This window comes from Amblyomma maculatum, chromosome 9 (genome assembly GCF_055883805.1).
Source record: "Amblyomma maculatum isolate TAMU_Amacu chromosome 9, ASM5588380v1, whole genome shotgun sequence".
NCBI lineage: Eukaryota > Metazoa > Arthropoda > Arachnida > Ixodida > Ixodidae > Amblyomma > Amblyomma maculatum.
The window spans coordinates 29,798,541-29,812,198 of NC_139352.1; the positions used below are offsets into that span (position 1 = coordinate 29,798,541).

Below are 13,658 nucleotides of genomic sequence, written 5' to 3' on the forward strand. Positions count from 1 at the left end.
AGTGACAGCGACAGCTACACATGCATGTATATAAAAGGGGGCACCGCCACATTTGTCTAGAACCCGTATAGTCGTTGCTAAAAGGAGTTCGGAAGCAGGTTTCGCGAGCTCCACCACCAGATGCTTGTTGTATACCCATTTTACTCACGACTGTACGTGCCGTTTCCATACAGTGTTTTTCTTTAGAACGAAACAGAATTTTCAAAAGTCCTTGCTGCACTCAATAAACTCTTTCATCATCACAAGGAGAGAACGAATAGCCCCGAGAGAGTGGCGTAGAGCTCGTGGCTCTTCTTTCTCTTCTCAGATATGCTTTTGGCCTTTGACGCTCTCGTGCAATGTGGCTCGTCGCTTACTTTCAACACAGTTGCACCGACCTAGGCATCACATAGCGACCTGGCTGTATAGGCGAAGGGGCGCATAGAGCTGCGTTTTAATATCCGCCGAAACATACTACTGCTTAACTGTTAGAATGGGAGTCAGAGCAACAATAATGACGCGGACCTCTCAAAAATTTATTTCTCCTTTTTCTGCAGCTGCCAGCATGCGGCGTTGTCACTGTGATTCCAGCGCATGACTAGATTATATATTCTCTGTTTTGTTTATTTCTTTTATTACGAGAAGTTTCCTTATCCTTTCCTTTGTCGCGTAAGATGTACTGAGGTATATATTGAAGATTCTAGCCATTCGCGTGTGTTTCTACATTGATCCTGGGTATGCTAGTAACTAGTTGCACTTTTATCTCGATCTTTCTTCGTAACCTTTAAATCGAGTGCTGACGCGTGAAACGGGCATTAATAGATCGACGACAGCAGGGCATGATTGTTGCTATCACCGCCGCCGAGTTGTTCAGTTATTTCGCGGGTGCAAGTCAGCGCAATAAAGAGTTGATTCCTGTGAAGATCAAGTGTCCTCATTTGTTGCTGACAGAGTTGTCACCAGTACGTGACAATATTTCCGCTTTAACGCGCGCAAGCAAGACGTATGTGACTGGCAAATATTTTATTCTCAGAAATGTTCATTGATTTCAGCCAAATCTTGGTCTTCAAGCTGGTGCACGTTCCCTGAATATAGCATGCTTCGCTGGGTCGCATTGTGAACTTGACTGCGCTTGGCGACATGCTACGTCTGTGCTCACCTGTACTCTTCCATACATTTGCGGAAAGCGAGGATGACATTGCGCCCCACTGAGTCACCACCTTGGACGGGGTGCTGGTCCAGCACGTGGTCGCGGAAAGACGACAGCTTCGCATTCAGCAGCGCCAAGAAGCTGGCTCGACTTGGGTACAGTTCTGCGAAATTGCTGCACACGTAACTGCACGGCGGGATGAAAGTATGTTAAAAAAAATTTGTAATCGAAGCAGAAAAAATTAATAGTAACGTTCGGAGATAGAGAAGAATACAAATAGTGTTGCAAAATTGTGTGAAATAGTCTGAATGATGGCACCGAGGTAACACTTGTCTAGATAACTTGAGCTGCCGCACTGTGAAAGCTGCGATAGCAGCCGCCTAACGGCAGCGACTGGAGATACGACAAAAGATGGCACAATGCCAAATTTGAATCTGTCCATGCTCAAATACTTGCCGTTTCTAAGCAGGTTTATGTCTATATGTGTCAAGTTTACATTGAGAATCATGCACTGGATGTCTGCCTTACTTTAAGGAGGCCATCTAATCTTAAAGGTCGCCCGCGTTATGTAATAATAAATAGTTCATACGAAAGGTTCTCTAACCGTCACAATTTTTACGTGGACACCAAACCGCGCCATAGAAAAAAGGACGAGGGTTGGAGCGGAAGCGGCAAAAGAGAAACAGCTTCCGTAATGAAGGGTTGTGGAGTAATTTCCGCCACTTTGGGACGTTCAAAGTGCACCGTCATCGTACAGCCAGCATAAGGACGGTTCTCCAATTCGCCCCCATCGAAAGGCAGCCGCCAGCGGCCGGGTTCGGCGGGACAGAACACGAATCCCCTTTACGTAAGTCTATGTGTCCATTGTATATGGAGAGGTCACCACCTTTCTTCCCCGATGCTAACAAATACAAAATATGAAAAATTTGGATTACGAGAAGGCGATGTTAAAGGCCCTATCGCGCCTAGTCTTTCGCGAAGCTTGAACGTCCAGATCAAACCATCAAACCCTGTAGAAGCTTCATAAACCATTTAAACGCATGCTTAGCATATCGGTAGCTCGTATCCTAGGCTCAAGCGGAGATTAAGTCCCAACGTTTTTTAAAGTGGAAAGTCTATTTTTTTCAAGCTAGAAACTTTATCTACTGCCTATACAGCTTTAACTGGCCTTTAAACATACTACAATTCTTAACAATCAAAGCAGTATAGGCAGTAGGTAGTTTCTAGCTCCGCAATAATAGACCTTGCGCTCCAAATAAGCGGTTAATGCTTAAGCAAGTCTTGGGCCTATAACAAATAAAAATGGTTTAGCCCCACCGCGGGGGTGTACTGGATGAGGTGCCCCACTACCGTGCCGGATTTATCGAGTTCGATTTCGACCTCCGGTGGTTGCGTTGCGATGGAGGCGTAACAGAGTGTTGCCTGTGTGCTGTACGATGTCAGTGGACGTTAAAGAACCTCAAGCGTTCAAACTTCTTCCACTATGGTGTCGCTCATAGCATGAGTCGCTTTGGGATGGTAAACCCTACAAAACCAAAACCATTCAAATGGCTGAGCGCCTTTTCTTTTCCATACAGGAAATTGCACACTGTAAATCGGTTTGTCAGTAGTCGAAGACGCAATATCTGTGACACTTTGGTGTGGACACCGGCTCACTTTATAAGGGAAGGGCGGGAGGCGGGATTAAAAGAGAGGTAGAAGTGCCGTAGTGGAGGTCTGCAAAAAAATGTCGAATACTTGGATATTTAGCACGAGCAACATTGCACAGCAAAGGTACGCCTTCTCATTTTGCGTCCGACGGATTAAGCTGGGCCACCGCGGACGGGTACGACGACCACCGTGTGCTCTAGTGCATCCCCCCAATTCACTCTCCACAATAATAAAAAAATATATATGGCGTAGAATATTATTGTATAGCAAGTCATGAGAGCAAGTATGATCATATAGATTGCTATTTACTCAGCGACATTAATATTGTAGTTAACTGGAATTCAAATATGCTACATTATGCCGTATATCGTCGGATAGCTACCGATGCACACGTTATAGTTACACCATTGCTCAGTCATTGCAAAACGATGCAAAACAGAGTTTACGCTCCATATACTAGTTTTCACCATGTTGAATCAAACAAGATTTTGTGTGGATCGCTGGCTTGCCGCTTCCATACAATGTCGGTGGGGCTATGCCAACGCACCAGCCTCCTCATCACTAGCATACGTTTGATCTACTTCGCTCTAGCTGGAATACGTAACGCCACTAAGTATTACAATCAATCAAAGTACTTGCGCCTAGACACAGAAAAATAAAGGCAAGGATCCCGTGCTGTACACGATACATCATAGCTGTTGCCACCTACGTAGCTGACTACAAAGGGCGCAAAGCAAACCAGCACAAAGGGTTTTTAGGGACAGCGTTTTTGGGCTGTTACATGCCTATGCATGAGATGAGAACTTTAAACAACGAGCATGCATTCCTGTAAAAGGATTATTTTGATGCAATATGAGTTAGACAGTAAAGTTTTCCGATATAAACAAGATGTGGAACATTACATCAAAATAACAACCCAACTCTGAACTCTTTACAGTGGTCTGTGTCACACGTAGAAAGCTGTTTGGAATACTGAGCGGTTAATTTTGGCGCTGGAATATGTACGTGCAACACACATTCGAGACTTCATTCATATGAAGCTGTGATGTGAACTTTTACCGTACCTGTGGAAGTCTTCGCAAGGGTCTCCCTCCTGCGGGTCGGCAGCAGTCAGCGTCATCTCTCGGCCATAGTCGAAACAGTGCGGATCATTGCTGGAGCAGCCCGGCAGCAGGGCCATGATCACAAGCGGCGTGGACAGTGACAGGCCTGTCAACACTATGCTGGCCAGCAGTACGATAGTTAGGCCCATGGGCGACAGCAAATCTTCCGCCACGGGAATAGCTTGTCCAGTCTGACCGTATGGTCGGGCACCGGAGCCTGACTGGGGAGACTGCACTGCCCCGGCTGCATTGAGCGTAGAACAGGCATGCGAGCATCAGTGCCAACGTGTAGCCTTCAACCTCGATAACTTGTCTAGTGGGGGACAAATGCCTTTGTCGCTGACCTACATGTAGACCTCACCGAGCCCAGCCGTGGCTACTGCAAACCCGCAAACGAGTTTATTGCATTACACTGCCTGTCGTCTGCAGCATGTAGCAACATCTCCCTATATCTTGACTTCTGAGAGGTCTTAATAAAGACTGTAGCTTAAGCTCTTTCTCCTGCCGCTCCCAGATTGCCAACCAAAGAGGTTCTGATTGAGCTGATTGAAAATGAAACGTAACACTATGAACGCGTAGTCCTGGCGGGCATTGGATCGTTCACATTGAGTTTCAAAGCTTTATCGCGTAAAAGCATTGGCCAATCGGCATGGCATAGCATAGAAATATTTTATTATATGAGATCAATTATCAAGAGGGCGGTCTGCCTGCCAATATTTATCAGACAGCCAAGATACCCTGGGACATGCGACTTATGATGTTTTGTTTTTGCTCTTGGAGATCCTGACAGCGTATCAAAATCTCCCATGACTCTTTACTGCCCACTAAAGGGTTGAATTGGGCGCATTTCCGCATCATATGGGCTAGGGTGGCGCGTTCTCCACATGCCCTACATTAGCCACTGTTTAAGCCAACAGGAACATACTCTGTATGGCTGGCTTCGGAAAGGTGCGCACTTGCAGCTGTCTCCATACCACTTCCTCCTCCTTGTTGAGTTTTCTATGCGGTTGTGGATATTCTCTTCAGATACTTCTGTTGAACTGCGTGATATCGCGAAAAGCGTATTGGAGCTCGTTTCCTGAAATGTATCCCTCCTCAGATGGAGTCGCGAATATAAACCGGAAATTCAGCCCTCGTGTGAGCTCGTGGGATCTTTCAAACCTTGAAGGGTTTGGTGCGCAGGAAGCCAAAGCAAGCGGGTTGGATTCTCAATATTACCGTCAGACATTACGCGTGCTGCTGCTGGTGATACTCTGCCTGAATAAAAATTGCGTATTCTTTCTTTATAATCGCTGATGTCAACCGTTATGTATTTTTGTGTAAATAAGAAAACGATGGCAGCCTCCTCTACCGTCGTGACTGTAGCGCTTCTGAATGTGGAGCATTACTAACCGGACATCTTTTTTGTCGACCACCATCATATTCGCTGTTCGTCTGGCGTACTCTGCCGCACCAGCATACACGATGTCCTGGCGCCCACGTATTTCCAATGTAACATTTCCGACCTATTTTTTCTACGGGCTTCATGAAAAGAGGAGTGTATATTCCATGTCATATGAGTGATGGTTACTTTGTACCTCAATTTAGCAGAAATTCCTACCTAAACTTCTTTCGTCTGCGTGGGAGGTTATCCTAAATGCCTGTGGATAAATCTACCCGTCTAAGTGGCTATTAATCGATAAACTGCATAGTGAACGCAGATTCTATGAGCTAGTCTGGGCTATTTGCTATTCCTAAGGCGATGAGCTTTGCAGACAAAACCCGCTGCTGTAGCCGCAGAGCTACCCTAACATATTTTCTTATAATAAAATCAAATCAAATTAAATTTTATTTTCCTTTGCACAAAGTACAAGGATGGAGCCGCTACAAAAAGCTACTGCTGCCAGCAGCTTGACGAGGCGACTGCCCCCCTCATGACAGCAGCAGAGGCACAATATGGAACAATCTCACTATCAAAATAACAAAGGAGCGTACAAATATACTGTCATACGAGACAACATATACAGTGTCACAAAAAAAGAAAAGTATTAAGCAAAAAATCTGACTATCAAAATAACAAAGGAACGTTAAAAGTATGCTGTGATACGAGTCAGCATACACAGTGTCACAAGAAGGCAACTTGGGAGTGACAGGATCAAGAGGAAAATCAAGCTGAGTTCGCATTTCCCATTGTTGCATTGTTGCAACTCTAAGACTCTGAGTTTGAGATACGGCGTAGCAAACGCAATCCTGCTGATAAGAAATGCTTATTGTAGTGGAAGCAGATTTGTCTCTTTTATGTCTGTTTGCTTGTTGGCGATACCTCGAGCAAGCTTGTTACAGTGTTGCGCGCTCTGTTGGATTCTTTCCAACGCATGGGCGATACATCTTGTGGACTGTGTGTGTAGCCCTGGTATGTGTTCTGTATGTTCGGTATGTGCCCCAACAGTGCTCTTGAGCTTAGGTTTGTTTGTCTATGCTTGTGCTGTCATCGTAAGGAGTTCTCACTTTTGAGCAGAACACCTAAGCCGTTTGTCCTGGAAATATTCTATCTTATGCACCGCCGTCTGCAAAAATCCCTCTATAAAGTCGCCGCTTCCATGGTTCATCTAGAGCATGATATCGTCTGCATAGATATTATGGTGGAGTCCCTATATCTCCACCAGCGTGATTGCTAAGCCAATCATACCGATGTAAAGAACAATGGATGATAGCGCCGATCCCAGTGGGATCCCAAGGATTTCGATCCACCTACAATTGCCAATGATGATGTCCGCTGTTCTGTTCGAATCTTTAACATATTGCAGGTCCGGTTCCCTACTCCTAGCAGACTGAGGTTGTCTAGCAAAGCGTCGTGGATGATTTGGCGTCGTCGCCACATCGAAGCCTACCACTATTCTCGTTTCTTTTTTGGGCCTCTTTTATTTGATGCTTCAGCTGTAGCATGTCGTCAGTTACAGAGACTCCGATCGAAATCATGTCACAGTGTCAGGATTGTCTCGTTCTCTTTTAGAAATATATTAAGTCTAGTTTGCATCACGTGCTACATGAGCTTGCCCATGTATTACGTAAGCGAAACGGGCTTATATTTTCTAACTCCAACTTCTTTCCAGGTTTGGGCATCAAGACTAGCTAGCTTCCATTTATATGGGATTGCGGATTTTCCCCAACAGTCGCGTATGTATGCTGCTAGTTTACTTATCGACGTGTCATCTAAGTTTGAAAGCGTGTTGTTGCTGATCAAACCTGGGCGAGCTGCGGACGTCATTCCTAACGTATTCATTTCAGCCCTGACTTCAGCTATATTCACCCGTACACGGTATTTGGCGGCTGCAATCCAAGTAGCGTTGGGCTGCTGTATTGCGGACGCACAGCTGAACATCTACAAGAGTAGAACGGACGGTAAGAACCGCAGACGGGTGCTTAACAAAATATGCAGAAGTTCTAGGTGAGATTATTAATTTCAAAAGCACGAACAGGAAGACAAAGGACAAGATAAAAGAAAGCCACAGTACAAGCGCTTCTACTGTGGCTTTCTTTTATCTTCTCCTTTGTCTTCGTGTTCACGCATTTTAAATTAACAATGAACATGTATGAATTCTCCCAACAGATCATTCTATGTGAGAGCAGAGAAAAATATCCGTAAACGAACCGCAGACAACTGTCAGCTGTCCCATAATGGATTGGATTGGCTGAGAGCGGCAGGAAGGAGTGGGTTACACAATTCTAAGACCAGCATTATTAACCTGCTCTCAGTTGCCAGCAGTATTGGACAATTTCAGCGGTCGTACACGCTGATAATATTATTTTAATTGCTTTTGGTTGCAAAATGTAGTAATTTAAAGGATGAAGTATATAATACTACTTCCGGGTGTGTGTGTGTTTACGATAGGCGGCCCTGCTCTGTTCATCCGGAATATACGAGCGAAAGCTACGAAAGCTACGCAAAGTCCCTCTCAAACGTTCTCGTCACCGATGCACAGACTGCAAACCGTATGGTGCGATCGGTGATCCGGCGCATCTTGTTGTTGTTGCTGCTTACCAAATAACATACGCACACGGGGGATAGGCCAAGCATTGCGCAGCAGAGAAAGTTTTTGATGTATACCTACACATCGCAAAAGAAATTGATTGAAGGCGTAGCGGAAACGAATGAAAAAGCTTAAATAAATGAAATAAAAAAATTTAGTCATAACGCACACCTCGATGTCTTTAAAAGCTTCTTGTTTCATTTGACCAGGTACTTCTTTTCCCGTCTTCTTCTTCCGTTCTTCTTTCTGGTTCTTATACTATTTGGTGTCTTCCGAATCATCTTGCTGCATTTGATTGGCTTTTTTGTATCTTCCCTACCTCTTTTCGCTTCTTCTTTCCTTCTTCTGTGGCTCGGAGCAACTAGTTTCCACGGTTACGGCACATGCGAAGTAGTGACTAGCGACGCTTACCCGAAAGGCCCCGCTGACAATTCTAGTGTAGCTTTCGCTTCAAAAAGAAGCACGTGCTGCTAATGTCGCCAGCGATTGTTTTGCTCGATTGGGTCTACGGGTGTCACCCACTGCCCGTGAGACATCTGTACACATTTAATAATAGCACACACTCATAAGAAAACGCGTCCTTACTTCCTAACAACTGTCATCTTCATTATTCCAACCAACGAGTCCTAGCAGTGCGCCTTTGGTGCAGCCTGGGGCTATCCAAGCCCAACCCCACACCTTCCCAGGAATCTGTTGTACAAGCACCAGCCCGGCCGCAAGGCCAGCAGGGCTAATAAATTGGGCCTCAGTGATGCCGACAGCAAGTGTGACCATGCATATGCATCCATGCGCAAATTAGATTTTCCTTCCCTGACAGTTCCGCGCTACTTGATTTTATCTCGAGCAACCCAGAAGCTCCGCCCATAGTATTGCCATTTTGGTGGCAGTGTTGAGCGTGTGTTCGTGCGGATTGTGAGCACTTTTGGTGTTCCTTCGGATAATATCCTATAGTAATCAGTAGCATTATTTAATAGCTATAAGAGTTTTGGATCCTGCATCTCGGATTTCTCGAAATCTTCACACAGATCCGTTCAGAGCCGCAAGCACGTACTGTTTGCTCGTGCTACCCTAAAGTTTACGTATTGCCCAAGTTTTCAGCCCGCAGGCCTCAAAGCGTTGCAAGCGAACAGCTGTTTTGCTAGAGCAGCTAACTTTTGTTTTAAATGTTTCTGCAAACACTTTAATCTGCTTCTATCCACTGTGGGATGCACAACGTTAGGCTCTAGTAGAATTTCGGGAGCGAAAACATCAAGCAAACATTGCCAAACTGAGTTTACTCATACGCTTCGCATTCAGGCGTATCGCACTTTGTTCACGAAAAACCTCAATTAATTCGCGCCTCTGTTATCTTTAGAATTACACGTATGTCAGGAGATTAATTTGCACTCGCCGTGAGTGCAAAATGATTACATCGCGGTCACCATTGGTTTGGATCGTCTGGTATTGCAGATGACGGCAGGAGCCGGTAAGGAGGCCCTAGTATTTAGGTAATGTGACCACGACTCTGCTTCCTCTCAGAGCGAAAGCCGGCGCCTGTCAGCAAATAGGGCTCCAGTCTAGACGAACGCCTTTAGCTCTTGTGGGTAACTATTTCTGTTTCGAAGGAAAATTCACCTAATATTTTATATAGCCGCATTCGAAACTCTGTCGTCTTTTTCTACAGCCGCCGGAATGCGGCCTTATCACTGCGAGTCCAGCGCACGAATCGGCTATGCATTCTTTGTTTTGGTCATTTCTTTTGTTCCGAGAAGTAGCCTTATCATTTTATTTGCCGCGCAAGATGCGTCGAGATATATCTCAAACATTCCAGCCATTCGCGTGTGGTTCTACAGGGTTCCAGGGTATGCTATTCAGCTGTTGCAGTTATATCTCGACCTTTCTTCGTAGCCTTTAAAGTGAACGCTGACGCGTGAAACGGGATTTGTAGATCGACGATCGCCCAGCACGCTTGTTGCTATCGCTGCCGCACATTGCTTAATTTTTTTTTCCAGCGCAAGTCCCTCAATAACGAGTTCATTTAAGTGACGTTCAAGCCTCCTCATTCGTAGCCGACGGCTTTGTCATCATTACGTGACAATATCCAGAGTAAAAAGATTTCTCCACCTCCTTTGTAAAGTGTGAATTCGTAGCCTGCTCTTTATTTCTCGGTTTTCGTTCCAATTTTCATTGACTGTGTTTTCCTTCATCCGATGTGACATATTATTTCTTTCAATCCGCGTCTTTAAAACCGGCAATAACAATCAAAGACAGTTATGGTAAGTAACTAAATCAGTGCACGTGCGTATGTGCTAAGCCCACTACTTAATATTTTGATTATAAAATGGGCAGATATCTATTGCATTCTAATTTTTAAAGTGCTAATCATGACGTCTACTGCATGGTGATAACTCTGAAAAAACATCATAGATGCATGTTCCAAGAAGGATTCCTGCATGTTTTAGCATTTCGAGTGGTATGTGACATTCATCCTTGCAAAGCTGCATTGGGGCCAATTGGAACGCAGTACTTGAATCCCTTTTGAAAGTCGACCACCTGGTTCTTAACGTTCACAGATGTCGCACTGCATACGGGTAATTTCATGTTTCGCTTGAATCGAAAATGATTGCTCCGGCCACTAGTATAGCCTGCGGAAGCTTAAAGCCACTGCGACCCCTGTGCCTTATGTGTCTAACGCTTTCGATGTAGTCCTATCGGCAAAAGTGTGACTATCAGTTGAACCTGTACACAAGGTAGGAAGCGAGAGACTACCTGCAGAGCCGCCAGCAGGTTCCATGCAGACAGCAGACGTCTATCAAGATGCCGTGACCTCCCACTGCTGCACCCGAGTGTCTGAGCAGGGCTGCGGATGATTCTGAGAAGAAAGTAATGGTCGGAGCGCTGTCCTGCGCAAAAAAGGCCAGAATGACAGAAAGAAAAGTGTACAGGTAATATAATGCTCCATTCAAAAATCGATGCTGATATAATATTCCTTCCTTAGTTTCACTGTCCCGTCCCTACTCTGTTTCCTGTGTACTCACTTCTCTATATACCGTTCCTTCCTAATGACCGGCTGGCTTCTCGCGAAGTTAGCCCAGATCCACAGGGGCGGCTGACAAATTTTTGAGCACTTCTTTTGTGTTTCAGAATAAGCCACTAACTACTAGTAAACGTTTCCTCGCTATTTTAGGAGTCCGCATATTGGTTAGAGAACCAAACAATATTAGAGAACGCTTTACGGCAACAGCCCTTCGCAGAAAAAACTTGTAACATTGACAACCCTACGTAATATACAATGTAGTGGAGATCCTTCAGGAGACAAAACATTAGCAAGATGTCATCCCTCTTAAGCTCTCCATAGAACTTAGGTAGTTGGGTTGCAAGTTAAGCGCAATGCTGCAATAGCGCGCTGGCCAAGCATGATATTCTATTTGGTTGCATAGGAAATAACCCTCAATAGAACAATCGTACTAAGCATCTGGGAAACAACGTCGAAGGCAGGATCACAAGGACATAAATTCAGGCTCTGGTGTGGTATCCCGAATAAAGTTTGTTCGAATATGTCCGCGTTTTCCAAACGCGTAGCAACAAGAGTCAGTCGTGGGTTGTCACATTCCGGTAGGGTGCTCGACGCGATCTTCGAAAAACCGCTGCGAGTGAAGATAAGGAAAGTAAGAGGACACCATAGTTCTTATGCCAACAAGGCATGCGTTTGCCATGCTCCTACTTTACTGCACAGACGACAGAAAAGTCGCGCTAAATCTAGTACGATTCTCAATTCTCCATACGGGGACACCGCTAACCTTCAGACAGCATCTAAAAGACTGCTGCGGTTTAGTATGCACACACTATAAATGCGTAGATCAATAGAGTCGCTTCACTCAAAGATTCGATGAAGCCAACGACCAAAGTACCCAGTGCTCTACGCACACAGTAATTAGCAGACGTTTAATATTTATGCTACTGCCTTTCTTAGAGGGCCCTTGTAAAACAATTTACTGAAACTCGAACGTGCATGAGAAACGACAATTGCATCAATACTCTCCCAAACCCAAAAAATGTTCAAGCTAGCTTCATTAGCACCGAAAATATTTGAGGTTGAAAATGATGCTCCTACTCTCCTTCCTGAACTCAGCCCACGCCAGCGCGTAAGAAAAAAAGAAGACAACTCACGTCGGATCGCGACCATGCCCCGTCCCGCCCGCGTAACTTGGAAGTGTCTAATCAGTGGACGAGCAGATCAAGCACTTCTGACGCCATTTGGGAGATTTGCGCGCAGGGACGTGTAGCACGAATTATTTGCGAGTGGTCACCACTTGAATTTTTGATAACTATTTCTAAATTATAGGCTCCACGTAGACCTTCGAAGTTCGGCTTTAAACCATAAAGACCCCTTCTGAGAATTTATTGCATTAGATCATTACCGCAAGTAGCATTTCAGGAGCCCTTTCTACTAACTTGTATTACCTATTGTAGCGACTCTTTTAATATCCCCAGTGGTTTTTGTCTCGAGAGAAATTCTTGGAAACCTTCAGCTTATGTTTCATCAGCAAGCTGGTGTCGAATCAACATACTGACTATTAATTCCTTTGTCAGTTGTCATCTCCTGACAAGACTACTCAGCATCTCCAGATATTTTCCTCGACTCACATTCTCTTGCTACCAATCATGCGATGTTTCGTGGAATAAATGTGAACTCTTTATTCGGCAGATATATAGAATGCCTTTCAAAAAACCGCATATATATAAGGGTGCTAATAAAGATACGAGATTACTTTAGGTTACACGCTCTCCTTCACTCTACTACGCTTTCATTCATAGTCATATTAACATTAGTTAGCATAAGAAACTGTTGGTGGCTGCGTCTTCCTAGGGTACTCTATTTCCAGCTGTTAAGTTTAACCTAAAATCAGTCCTGTATGCTAGACATTGGTGCCCCTTGCATATGAAAGAGACTCACCGGGATTTTCATTTCGAATTCAAAAATATATATCAGTGCTGATGTTCAAATAGCACCTTTTAAATACAAATATCGATTTTGAGTTCAGTAGTCCTGAAGCATATTAGTGTGTTCGTTGAAAATATTTGCTACTTTCATGCAAGTAGCAAATATTCTTGAAAAGAATGTGCCATCTGAAATAGCGCCATTCTAGCGGCAGCAATGAGAAACGGTGCATTAATTCTGGAATATTTAATTTATGAGCTTTCAAGAGTGTCGGCCACAATCTGTAATATGAAGTGCTGCGCGCGCTAAAACGATTACAGGAAACGGATGGATGTTTTAGGACAAATCTCTATTAGAGGCACACAATAGAAAGCAATGCTTTCATTACATTCGTTTAGGATGTATGTGAATATTACTGCTTGCTATTTTGATGCCTGTTATGATAGTTAATAAATCACACACTAGCGTTATGAGTGGCTACAGCTGCCTGCCAACTTGGAGTCCAATTTCAGGGTAAACCTTGCTAAACATTCCCGAACTCCGTCGCGTCCCGCAACACTGGATGCCAATGTGAATGGCTCCACAAAAATGACGTTGAAGAGCTGAACCTTGCATCCTGTGCACACAGCTCATTATGGCATATGCACTGCGGCGGTGTACTGAGCACAATTTACAAAATATCTGTGTAAGGAAGCCATGGCGGGCCCTATTGAAATATCGTACTATATCCTTGAAAAGAATTTGAATATTTGTAAGCAAGCAAAAGTCATCATCATCATCATCATCAGCCTGATTATACCCACTGCAGGGCGAAGGCCTCTCCCATATCTCTCCACTTAACCCGG

The 13,658-nt window shown here is 44.5% G+C and overlaps 1 long non-coding RNA gene across 1 annotated transcript in view; it reads left to right on the plus strand.

Annotated features, from left to right (window-relative positions):
• Positions 1-10,457: 10,457 nt before the first annotated feature.
• Positions 10,458-13,658, plus strand: part of LOC146178722 (uncharacterized) — a 29,794-nt gene continuing 26,593 nt past the window's right edge. Inside the window, exon 1 of the long non-coding RNA XR_014700636.1 lies at positions 10,458-10,816. This is a non-coding gene — a long non-coding RNA (uncharacterized LOC146178722). The remainder of the gene's footprint in view (positions 10,817-13,658) is intronic.